A 13566-nucleotide genomic window follows, 5' to 3' on the forward strand; every position below is an offset into this window, starting at 1 on the left:
ATTCCAGTATCTCTCATCGGTGAAGCATACGCCAGTAACAGCAAAATGTGATGCAGAAGCCATAAAATCTGGACTATGGAGCGACGGAAGAAAGTCATTTGATCGCATGAGGGTTGTTTCACACTGTTTTCAACTTCTGGCCGAGATTACGTCCCAAGAGTGAAACATGGCGTGGGTTCTGTGATGATTTTGGCAGTCATTTCGTGGTATATCACGCTCCCCTTAGTTACTCTGCAATGTCGCCTTACTGTTAGGATTATGTGACCATTTTGGCTGATCAGGTCCATCCAATGGTCCAATGTTTGTTTCTCAATGGTGATGCTGTGCGCCAAGACAGAGCTCCTGTTCACACAGGACTGGTTTTCTGAGCACGAGGATGAATTATGGCACCACAGTCATCAGATCTCAATATTATTGAGCCTTTGTGGTCTGCTCTAGAGGGAAGCGTGCGAGATCGCTATACACCTCAACTATCGTTACCTGAGCTTGCCAGTATTGTGTAGAACGAATGGTGTAAGACTCCAAGGAAAACCATATAGACCTGTAGTTATCCATTCAGAGACGACTGGAAGGTGTTTTTAATGCCAACGGTTTTCCTACTCCATACTAGTTATGGTAATATGTTGCGTTTCTGGTGTTTCAGTATTGTTGTTCAACGTCTGATCGTGGATAACACATGGGAGTTTAAATGTAGGTGATGAAGGTGCATAAGCCAACGGCCCTTGCCGCAGTGGTAACGCCGGTTCCCGTCAGATCACCGAAGTTAAGCCATGTCGGGCTGAGCTAGCACTTGGATGGATGACCATCCGGTCTGCCGAGCGCTGTTGGCACGCGGGGTGTACGCAGCCCTTGTGAGGCAAACTGAGGAGCTACTTGATTGAGAAGTAGCGGCTCCAGTCTCGTAAACTGACATACGGTCGGGAGAGCGGTGTGCTGACCAAATGCCCCTCCATATCCGCATCCAGTGACGCCTGTGGTCTGAGGATGACACGGCGGCCGGTCGGTGCCGTTTGGGCTTTCCAAGGCCTGTTCAGGCGGAGTATGAAAGTGCATAAAAGTATAAAACGAAAAAAACAGAAAGGAACACGGACGCCTAACAATTAAATTAGAAAGTGCGAAGTGGAAAAGCTGGAGACTTGTACTAAAATAGTAGTATTTTCTCTGTTCATAAAATTATTGTATGCTTCTTGTAGTTATTAGATTATAGACGGTATCTTTGCTAACTTCAGTGTTTACATAGTTTATGTGATGTAAACACGACAGGAAAAGGAACTTTGAGGCATGTATAAAGCTGCTGTTTTTTTTCCCTACTAGATATTGTCGGATAATACACCAAAGTCGTAAACACAAAACGTACATGTCAAATTCGTTTTCCTTTTGCTGCCATTATCCTGGTCATTGTTGGCAAGTTAATATAGATTTGAAACTTCCTGGCAGATTAAAACTGTGTGCCGGACCGAGACTCGAACTCGGTACCTTTCCCTTTCGCGAGCAAGTGCTCTACCAACTGAGCTACCCAAGCGCGACTCACGCTCCGTCCTCACAGCTCTACTTCTGCCAGTACCTCGTCTCCTACTTTCCAAACTTTACAGAAGCTCTCCTGCGGCCGGCCGGAGTGGCCGAGCGGTTCTAGGCGCTACAGTCTGGAACCGCGCGACCGCTACGGTCGCAGGTTCGAATCCTGCCTGTGTGATGTCCTTAGGTTAGTTAGGTTTAAGTAGTTCTAAGTTCTAGGGGACTGATGACCTCAGAAGTTAAGTCCCATAGTGCTCAGAACCATTTGAACCAAGCTCTCCTGCGAAACTTGCAGAAGTAGCACTCCTGAAAGAGAGGATATAGACTTGTAAGTGGCCGGATGCCCTTCCCATTTCCAGCCTCCCCCCCCCCCATCCCCCCAAGGATGGAACTGGTGGACAACGTCTGTCTGCGTCTAGAGTCATCCCACGCGAAAGTGTGGGAAAGTTTTTTTTTTTTTCGAAATGCTTGAAAAACGTGTAATTGAGCGGGAGGTGTGTACCAGATCAGTATTCAGTTACTGGGGTATGTGGAAAACAGCCTAAAACCACATCCATGCTGGTCGATACACTGCCCCTCGTTAAACCGGCGGGCGGGTTCGATCCAGGTTTGGTGCTACTTTCCTATTTCCGTAAGTGGCGTACCAATGCGCGAGGCTTCCGGGCAGGTCACGTACATGTATTAACTCACATAATTCTACATGGTGATGGAGGCTAAACCTCTGAAACTTGTAGTGGCAATAAAATAATATAATGACTGGCAATTGTAAATTCTTAGTTTCAGTTGACATCAGTAACAGTCACAGTAAACGCTAATCCAAAATGACGGCATTTACAGTGGACCTTTAGGTAAATGAAAAGGTCCGTCTATTTTTACAGTCCGTGGCCGATTCATTTAAAATCTCTGTTGAGTACCGACATCCCAGGTGTTGCTCTCTGCTGTGCAATGCCCTGCTTTCCAACGAATCGATTCACGGGCAACTCCGGAATGTAAGACGTAGTTGCATGACGAAGCAATTCAGACACGAAACGAGGAGAATCGGCTAGGTCTGCTGTCTACAGGCGACAATCTGCGGCGTGTCGTTCACACGCTGCACTAGTCCACTGACGCCCTGACAATTTTTGTGATGTACAGGTTACTATATTACTTAATTTTGTGCACAAGGGCACACTGATTTTTTTAATACACTTCTGAAACTATGCTATGCTATGAAATGTTATGGTTTGGTACTTCTGAATTGACCGCGTGCAAAAGTGCTTCTGTGTTCGTTACCTATCAGAAATTTAGGATCTCCTGCTATAAAATTGGTTCTGCTCGCCGCCATTTCGACCCTCTATCTTCGGTTGTATTGCAAAATACCAGATCCTGAACTTTTTGTGCCGAATCAAATGAGCAAGGTTTTATTGACTGTACACTCGTATTTCAAAACTTTTCTGTATAAGGCTTATTTTAGGGTCCGTCCATCCATCAGATTAATGGTAAATATATAGTATGCGGCCAAACGAAGAGACAAAGTTGAAATTGCAGTTGCAAACGAAATCCTTTATCTTGCTGATGATGACTGCTCTCATATAACTGATTCTGATCTCTTACCTATATTTTCGTGATCTGTTTAGTATGTGCCCGAGGTGTTTGTATGACCCTGAGAACGAGAGAACTTTATTGATTTCACATTTGAACTTTAACATGTGGCAGAGGATATCTCGTTTTCTCATCAGACAGGATTCCTTATGCACAACAGTAGAATGCTTTGCCCAATACTTTTGCTGTGGGACATACCCGATATCTTCGTCTCTCAGATTGGTTCTCCAAGCCACAGTTGCCTACTTGCAAATTAACATCCATTTGGTCTTTGTGGAGTTCAGTTGGGTCTCAAGTTGTTATATGCCTCATCCCAAACCAGCATATACCTCTGCAGTTAATCTGTTCTGAACTTTCCGTTGATCTCATCCGTGGCTAACATTCAGGTTTTGCATCTGTGTTAAACGATTCGTGATCTTGACGTCTGCATAAGTGAACAGTTACCAGATTAAAAGAATGACTTCCCTGTGGATTTGAAGTAAACATAATAATTATATTTACGAATGACATGTCTTCAGCATCGGAAAACCTTAACGACGCCAAAGATACGTTCCTCGTACATATGCAATATTCCCTTCAACTCTCGGAATCCTAATATTTAGTTTGTTAATTGTTCACTGGTTTATAACCGATCTACCGTATTATTCAATCAGCACAAAGAGAAAGCAATAAAGCAAACTAATGAGAAATTCAGAAAGGCGATTGCAATTCAGGGAGAAGAAATACAACCTTTGGTTCAAATGGTTCAAATTTCTCTGAGCACTATGGGACTTAACTTCTGAGGTCATCAGTCCTCTAGAACTTAGAACTACTTAAACCTAACTAACTTAAGGACATCACACACATCCATACCCGAGGCAGGATTCGAACCTGCGACCATAGCGGTCGCGCGGTCCCAGACTGTAGCTCCTACAACCGCTAGGCCACACTGGCCGGCAAATAAAACTTTTAATTTTGGTAATTGTGTCATTACGGCAAAGGGCTTAGCACATAAAATAAATACATGTTTTAAAAAGATAAACAAAAAGAAAATTAAAACAAGATTAATGGAATGAAATAGATTTAAAGCAGGTGTCACTGAGGGAAAGAGATCTGGAAATCAGACGCTGATAGCAGAGATGAATTTTGTCGTTTGAGCGGCAAAATAACCGACAATGGCTGAAACAGAGGTTGTTGTTGTTGTGGTCTTCAGTCCTGAGACTGGTTTGATGCAGCTCTCCATGCTACTCTATCCTGTGCAAGCTTCTTCATCTCCCAGTACCTACTGCAGCCTACATCCTTCTGAATCTGCTTAGTGTATTCATCTCTTGGTTTCCCTCTACGATTTTTACCCTCCACGCTGCCCTCCAATACTAAATTGGTGATCCCTTGATGCCTCACAACATGTCCTACCAAGCAATCCCTTCTTCTAGTCAAGTTGTGCCACAAACTCCACTTCTCCCCAATCCTATTCAATACCTCCTCATTAGTTATGTGATCTACCCATCTAATCTTCAGCAATCTTCTGTAGCACCACATTTCGAAAGCTTCTATTCTCTTCTTGTCTAAACTATTTATCGTCCATGTTTCACTTCCATACATGGCTACACTACATACAAATACTTTCAGAAACGGCTTCCTGACACTTAAATCTATACTCGATGTTAACAAATTTCTCTTCTTCAGAAACGGTTTCCTTGGAACTGCCAGTCTACATTTTTTATCCTCTCTACTTTGATCATCATCAGTTATTTTCCTCCCCAAATACCAAAATTCCTTTACTACTTTAAGTGTCTCATTTCCTAATCTAATTCCCTCAGCATCACACAACTTAATTCGACCACATACCATTATCCCCATTGTGCTTTTGTTGATGTTCATCGTCTATCCTCCTTTCAAGACACTGTCCATTCCATTCAGCTGCTCTTCCCCTTTGCTGTCTCTGACAGAATTACTATGTCATCGGCGAACCTCAAAGATTTTATTTCTTCTCCATGGATTTTAATACCTACTCCGAACTTTTCTTTTGTTTCCTTTACTGCCTGCTCAATATACAGATTGAATAACATCGGGGAGATGCTACAACCCTGTCGCACTCCCTTCCCAACCACTGCTTTCCTTTCGTGTCCCTCGACTCTTATAACTGCCACCTGGTTTCTGTACAAATTGTAAATAGCCTTTCGCTCTTTGTATTTTACCCCTGCCACCTTCAGAATTTGAAAGAGAGCATTTCAGTCAACATTATCAAAAGGTTTCTCTAAGTCTACAAATGCTAGAAAAGTAGGTTTGCCTTTTCTTAATCTATTTTCTAAGATAGGTCGTAGGGTCAGTATTGCCTCACGTGTTCCCATATTTCTACGAAATCCAAACTGATCTTCCCAGAGGTCGGCTTCTACCAGTTTTCCCATTCGACTGTAAAGAATTCGCGTTAGTATTTTGCAGCCGTGACGTATTAAACTGATAGTTCGTTAATTTTCACATCTGTCAACACCTGCTTTCTTTGGGATTGGAATTATTCAAAAATTCAAATCGCTCTGAGCACTATGGGACTTGACATCTATTGTCATCAGTCCCCTAGAACTCAGAACTACTTAAACCTAACTAACCTAACTAACATCACACAACATCCAGCCATCACGAGGCAGAGAAAATCCCTGACCCCGCCGGGAATCGAACCCGGGAACCCGGGCGTGGGAAGCGAGACGCTACCGCACGACCACGAGCTGCGGACTTGGAATCATTATATTCTTCTCGAAGTCTGAGGGTATTTCGCCTGTTTCATACATTTTGCTCACCAGATGGTAGAGTTTTGTCAGGACTGGCTCTCCCAAGGCTGTCAGTAGTTGTAACGTAATGTTGCCTACTCCCGAGGCCTTGTTTCGACTTAGGTCTTTCAGTGCTCTGTCAAACTCTTCACGCAGTATCACATCTCCCATTTCACCTTCATCTACATTCTCTTCCATTTCCATAATATTGTCCTCTAGAAGATCACCCTTGTATAGAGTCCCTATGTATTCCTTCCACCTTTCTGCTTTCCCTTCTTTGCTTAGAACTGGGTTTCCATCTGAGCTCTTGATATTCATACAAGTGGTTCTCTTTTCTTCAAAGGTCTCTTTGATTTTCCTTTAGGCAGTATCTATCTTACCCCTAGTGATATACGACTCTACATCCTTACATTTGTACTCTAGCCATCCCTGCTTAGCCATTTTGCACTTCTTGTCGATTTCATTTTTGAAACGGTTGTTTTCCTTTTTGACTACTTCATTTACTGCTTTTTTATATTTTCTCCTTTCATCAATTACATTCAATATTTCTTCTGTTACCCAAGGATTTCTACTGGCTCTCGTCTTTTTACCTACTTGATCCTCTGCTGCCTTCACTATTTCATCTCTCAAAGCTACCCATTCTTCTTCTACTGTATTTCTTTCCCCCATTCTTGTCAATTGTTCCCTTATGCTCTGCCTGTTACTCTGTACAACCTCTGGTTTAGTCAGTTTATCCAGGTCCCATTTCCTTAAATTCCCACCTTTTTGCAGTTTCTTCAGTTTTAATCTACAGTTCATAACCAATAGATTGTGGTCAGAGTCCACATCTGCCCCTGGAAATGTCTTACAATTTAAAACCTGGTTCCTGAATCTCTCTCTTACCATTATATAATCTATCTGAAACCTGTCAGTATCTCCAGGCTTCTTCCATGTACACAACCTTCTTTTATGGTTCTTGAACCAAGTGTTAGCTATGATTAAGTTGTGCTCTGTACAAAATTCCACCAGCCGGCTTCCTCTTTCATTTTTTACCCCCAATCCATATTCACCTACAACGTTTCCTTCTCTTCCTTTTCCTACTATCGAATTCCAGTCACCCATGACTACTAAATTTTCGTCTCCCTTCGCTGTCTGAATAATTTCTTTTATCTCATCATACATTTCTTCAATTTCTTCGTCATCTGCAGAGCTAGTTGGCATATAAACTTGTACTACTGTCGTAGGCGTGGGCCTCGTGTCTATCTTGGCCACAACAATGCGTTCGCTGTGCTGTTTGTAGTAGCTTACCCGCATTCCTATTGTTTTATTCATTATTAAACCTACTCCTGCATTATACCTATTTGATTTTGTATTTATAACCCTGTATTCACCTCACCAAAAGTCTTGTTCCTCCTGCCACCGAACTTCACTAATTCCCACTATATCTAACTTTAACCTATCCATTTCCCTTTTTAAATTTTCTAACCTACCTGCGTGATTAAGAGATCTGAGATTCCACGCTCCAATCCGTAGAATGCCAGTTTTCTTTCTCCTGATAACGACCTCCTCTTGAGTAGTCCCCGCCCGGGGATCCGAATGGGGGACTATTTTACCTCCGGAATATTTTACCCAAGAGGACGCCATCATCATTTATCCATACAGTAAAGCTGCATGCCCTCGGGAAAAATTACGGCCGTAGTTTCCCCTTGCTTTCAGCCGCTCGCAGTACCAGGACAGCAAGGCCGTTTTGGTTAGTGTTACAAGGCCAGATCAGTCAATCATCCAGGCTGTTGCCCCTGCAACTACTGAAAAGGCTGCTGCCCCTCTTCAGGAACCATACGTTTGTCTGGCCTCTCAACAGATACTCCTCCGTTGTGGTTGCACCTACGGTACGGCTATCTGTATCGCTGAGGCACGCAAGCCTTCCCACCAACCAACCAAGGTCTATGGTTCATGGGGGGAGGGAAACAGAGGTACGGATAAAAAAAACAAAAATAAAAAATAAATTAGTCACACCTAGAGGTAGGGATAAAAAAATTAGTCACACCTAGAGGAATAATTATAAACATCTTTTAAAACAGCGTAATTCCACCCCTGGACTTGATAACCGCCTGGATTCCATTTGGAAGTGAGTCCAAGAAGTTGTGCAGGTACGTCGCATCCAGGTTAAGCCATATGCCGAGAATTCGACCGTGCAGTTCCACCAAAGTGCGGGGACGCTGATACCGGCGTTCACCCGCTGTCTCACCATGTAGCAGAGATTTTCTATGGGGTTCAGGGCGGGTGATTTTGCAGGCCACTCGAAATGTAATAGGGTGGGGAGTGTTTAGAAAACTAGTCGCGTATTCATCCAGTCCGATGAACTTTGCTTTTGTCGTCACCTGTGTGGGCAATGGCCTGCGGCGACGTGACCGACTCCAAATATTCATTGCATTCAGATCCCGTCAGGATGTTCTCTCGCTGACAGGTGGTGGTGGGTCTTCATTCACGTCCTGCAGCAGCTCCTGTCGGGTTTGGAAGCGATTTTGATTCACATTCTGTGAAACGCGTCTGCGGTCCCTCTCCGTAAGGATCTTTTTCAGACCATCGTTTGACGTCGTGTTCTGTGGCTACGTGCGTTCCATCGTTGCTTGAAGACATGTTGAACAGTCGGCCGCGAAACACTAACAATCTAACAATTCCAGCATCTTCAAACACCGTATGAACAAGGGCACGGACAAACACTATTGCCCCTTTTGACCAAACGCTTGAAACATAAATGTCTCACTTAGTGATACTGCCTTATCCTCATACAGAAGCAGTGTGCTATTGGTTGAGCACAAGTCTCGACCGCTGCGACATCTGTAAAGACTAACGATTCATCTGCTTGCGCCCGGTGTGATTAATTTTTTGTCTGGTGAGCTTAACTTGTAACTGCAGCTAGCTAGTCTGCAAACGATTGCATTAAAGGTGAAGGCTACTTGAGTAAGACTCATAATTCGATAAATATAAAATTTCTAGACAGCGTTATCAAGCACAATGACGGAGCTACTGTGAAATTTGGGTATTGATTTCTGTTCCAGCCGCCTGATACAAACCGATAGTTATTTAGTCGAACTGCAGTACTGCTTTTTGCATGCATTTGAAGCGAATGGTAATAGCTCAAATAGCGCCAGCCCGGTTAGCCGGGTGGTCTAACGCACGGTTTTCCGGAGTGAGAAGGAGCGCCTGGTCTCCCAGGCTGTGGCTAAGCCATGTCTCCGCAATATCCTTTCTTTCAGGAGTGTTAGTTCTGCAAGGTTCGCGGAAGAGGTTCGCAGGAGAGCTTCTGTAAAGTTTGGAAGGTAGGAGACGAGGTACTGGCAGAAGTAAAGCTATGAGGGCGGGGCGTGAGTCGTGCTTGGGTAGCTCAGTTGGTAGAGCACTTGCCCGCAAAAGGCAAAGGTCCCGAGTTCGAGTCTCGGTCCGGCACACAGTTTTAATCTGCCAGGAAGTTTCAGTCCGTGGATGGTTTTTAGGCGGTTTTCAATTTGCCACGGCGAATGCGGGCTGGTTCCCCTTATTCCGCCTCAGCTACACTATGTCGGCGATTGCTGCTCAAACAAGTTCTCCACGTACGCGTACACCACCATTACTCTACCACGCAAACATAGGGGTTACATTCGTCTGGTGTGAGACGTTCCCTGGGGGGGGGGGGGGGGGAGGAGGGGGGGAGGGGGGGGTCCACCAGGGGCTGAAACGCACAATAGCCCTGGGTTCGGTGTGAGGCGGCGGAGTGGTGAAGTGGACTGCGGTAGTCGTCATGGGGTTGTGGACCACTGCGGCTGCGGGAGCCTCTCCGTCGTTTCTAGGTCCCCGGTTAACATACAACAAAATACAATAGCTCAAATAATTACTATGAAATTTTTTTCTAATCTGCCGGTTTACTCCCTGTTTTAAACATTAAAAGCAATATTGGAACACAATCAAATTTTCCTCCTCCTGTTGTTGTTGTTGTTGTTTTCACTCCTGAGACTGGTTTGATGCAGCTCTCCATGCTACTCTATCCTGTGCAAGCTTCTTCATCTCCCAATACCTACTGCAACCTACATCCTTCTGAATCTGCTTGGTGTATTCATCTCTTAGTCTCCCTCTACGATTTTTACCCTCCACGCTGCCCTCAAATGCTAAATTGGTGATCCCTTGATGCCTCAGAACATGTCCCACCAATCGATCCCTTCTTCTAGTCAAGTTGTGCCACAAACTTCTCTTCTCCCCAATCCTATTCAATACCTCTTCATTAGTTATGTGATCTACCCACGTAATCATCAGCATTCTTCTGTAGCACCACATTTCGAAAGCTTCTATTCTCTTCGTGTCCAAACTATTTATCGTCCATGTTTCACTTCCATACATGGCTACACTCCATACAAATACTTTCAGAAATGACTTCCTGACACAAATCTATACTCGATGTTAACAAATTTCTCTTCTTCAGAAACGCTTTCCTTGCCACTGCCAGTCTACATTTTATATCCTCTCTACTTCGACCACCATCAGTTATTTTGCTCCCCAAATAGCAAAACTCCTTTGTTACTTTAAGTGTCTCATTTCCTAATCTAATACCCTCAGCATCTCCCGACTTAATTCGACTACATACCATTATCCTCGTTTTGCTTTTGTTGATGTTCATCTTATATCCTCCTTTCAAGATATTATCCATTCCTTTCAACTGCTCTTCCAAGCCCTTTGCTGTCTCTGACAGAATTACAATGTCATCAGCAAACCTCAACTCTTATAACTGCCATCTGGTTTCTGTACAAATTGTAAATAGCCTTTCGCTCCCTGTATTTTACCCCTGCCACCTTCAAAATCTGAGTGAGAAAATTCCAGTCAACATTGTCAAAAGCTTTCTCTAAGTCTACAAATACTAGAAACGTAGGTTTGCCTTTCCTTAATCTAGCTTCCAAGATAAGTCGTAGGGTCAGTATTGCCTCACGTGTTCCGACATTTCTACGGAATCCAAACAGATCTTCCCCGAGGTCGGCTTCTACCAGTTTCTCCATTCGTCTGTAAAGAAATCGGGTTAGTATTTTGCAGCCGTGAGTTATTAAACTGATTGTTCGGTAATTTTCACATCTGTCAACACCTGGTTTCTTTGGGATTGGAATTATTATATTCTTCTTAAAGTCTGAGGGTATTTCGCCTGTCTCGTACATCTTGCTGACCAGATGGTAGAGTTTTGTCAGGACTGGCTCTCCCAAGGCTGTCAGTAGTTCTAATGGAATGTTATCTACTCCCGGGGCCTTGTTTCGACTCAGGTCTTTCAGTGCTCCATCAAACTCTTCACGCAGTATCATATCTCCCATTTTATCTTCATCTACATCCTCTTCCATTTCCGTAATATTGTCCTCAAATACATCGCCCTTGTATAGACCCTCTATATACTCCTTCCACCTTTCTGCTTTCCCTTCTTAAAAGTCATTTAAATAGTTTCAAGAAGCATAAAGTTCTTGTATCACACGATGTACGATTTTCTCCTGCGTGTACTAGAGCAAGGAGTCGTCGTCTGGAAAGTGGCGCTTTTATTCTTTCCCCTCGCCACCATAGCCTCTACATCTCAATGTTGTTGAGCCTTTGTGGCCTGTTTTGGAGGAAAGGCTGCAGGATCGCTTATCCACCTCCATCATCATTTTCTGAACTTGCCACTATTTTGCAAGAAGAATGATATAAAATTCCCTTGAAGTCCTGTCAGGACCTGTTTTTATACACTACGGGGCGACTGGAAGTTGGTTTGAATGCCAGCCGCTTTCCTACGCCGAATTAGGCGTGGAAACGTGTTATTTTTTCTTTGTTTCCATATTTTTGTCTACTTCTACACGTAGATTGAGACTGAAGCGTAACCGCTGATTTCGACAGTATCCGAAGCCAGATATAGAATATTCATTTACTAAATACATACGTCCAGATATATTGAATTTATTAGCTTACTAGTAAGTACATGTACCCGCAGATGCAAACAATACCAAAAGCTAATAGTACCAAACAGCTAAACGTGAGTAAAAATCACATTAGAGAACTATTGTAGAAATAATAACTATGTAATAATGAATTAAATAATGAAATATACTGCTGACATTTATAGTTCGGAGAAACGTAATCACAAACAATGAGTTATGCAGTGCAATTTATCAAACATTACTGCGGTCATATTTCAAAGTAATATCAGCGCAAATGTATTTCTATTAGACGTTCTTAAACATGTCGCGTGTTCAAAGCTACAGAAACAAGTTAATTTGTTAAAACTATACAATTCATGGTGAGAGCATTATTAGGAAATGTAAACTACTCTAACTTTCTGATAATCAAGCCATATACGTAAGTTTTGCCTGTATCACGAAATTCTTTATTAAATTTCTTCTCTTGTTACATGGTAGGAATTCGTTTTATTAATAGTTTGGCCGTCAGTAAAGAAAGAAGTAGTTGAATTGTTGTTAAGCTGAACATCTCGTATTTCACTACGAAGTCATAAAAACGACTGTGACCTTTGTATTTAAAACCATATGTACATGTAAATTTGAAGTATTTTGCCATCCGAACTCTCAACTCGATGTAAAACTTTTAACCGTAACTCATTTAAAGTCTGTTTATAATTGTTAACTCATTGTAGCGTTTACTTTAAATACTGGCAGATTTCTGTAACCAGGAGGTCAGTCTTCCGCCAGATTTAGAGACGGAATCTGTGTTTGTCGTCGGTCCTAATAATGTGATAATAAACACATTATTTAAAATGGCGCGCCTGTAAACTTTATTATACGTATCACAAGTAAAGTCTGAAGATCGAAAGAATTTCAGATTGTCTAGGAGAATCAGCTGTTGCAGCAAAGAAGAAAAGAGGTGTTTGTACTTCGCTGAATTTACTCCCACTTGTGATGGACTATTCGCAGTATCAGCTGTTGTCACGAACAGCGACAAATTCTTTCGCACTTCAGCAGATCTTGAAACGGTGTAACGGTACAAGATATCTCGTGAATGGAAATTTTGTGAGCTACTTGCTTCGTGAGTTGTCGATACATCTTGTGAATGCTTCCAACGATTATCAAGTCTACCATCTGCCTTATTTGTATGTGACCGCTTCACTTTTGAGTGCTCCATAAGCTCACTGGTTCAAATGGCTCTGAGCACTTTGGAACTTAACATCTGAGGTCATAAGTCCCCTAGAACGTAGAGTAACTTAAACCTAACTAACCTAAAGACATCACACAAATCCATGTCCGAGGCAGGATTCAAACCTGCGACCGTAGCAGTCGTGCGGTTCCGAACTGAAGCGCCTAGAACTGCATACGCTTACTCCCAGATACTTAACTGATGTGAGTGTTCCAGTGATTGTTCGTCAATCGTTTAATGAGACAATAACGGGTTTTTTCACTGATTTATGCGTAGCACGTCACGTCTGTTTATGTAGAGGGTCAATTGCCAATTCCTGGACCTATCTCCGACATCTGCAAGTCTGCCGTCATTTCGATACAATTTTCTGGCGGCTTCTTTATACACAACAGTACCATCTGCGAAACGCCTTAGTAACATCTTATGAAGTTATCCACTATGTCGTTTATACAGACTGTGAGCAGTAATGGTCCTGTAACACTCCCTTGTAGCATGCCCGCAGCTACTTTTACGTCTCAAGATTTCTCTGCCTGAAGAGCAACAGGCTGTGCTGTAATTGCTAGGAACCCTTCAGTCCAATCATAAAGCAGATCTGATATTCGGCAGGCTCTTATTTTGTTTA

The 13566-nt window shown here is 43.0% G+C and overlaps 1 protein-coding gene and 1 non-coding gene across 2 annotated transcripts in view; one reads left to right on the forward strand and one right to left on the reverse strand.

The window, feature by feature from the left end:
- The window catches only part of LOC124805298 (forkhead box protein K1-like), a 255255-nt gene that overhangs the window by 181385 nt on the left and 60304 nt on the right, over window positions 1–13566 (reverse strand). The gene's annotated exons all lie outside the window — the stretch shown is intronic.
- Trnal-caa lies at window positions 9196–9270 on the forward strand. Its single transcript has one exon. It is a non-coding gene; the product is annotated as a tRNA-Leu (tRNA).

The sequence above is a fragment of the Schistocerca piceifrons genome, chromosome 7, assembly GCF_021461385.2.
Source record: "Schistocerca piceifrons isolate TAMUIC-IGC-003096 chromosome 7, iqSchPice1.1, whole genome shotgun sequence".
NCBI classification, from domain to species: Eukaryota; Metazoa; Arthropoda; class Insecta; order Orthoptera; family Acrididae; genus Schistocerca; species Schistocerca piceifrons.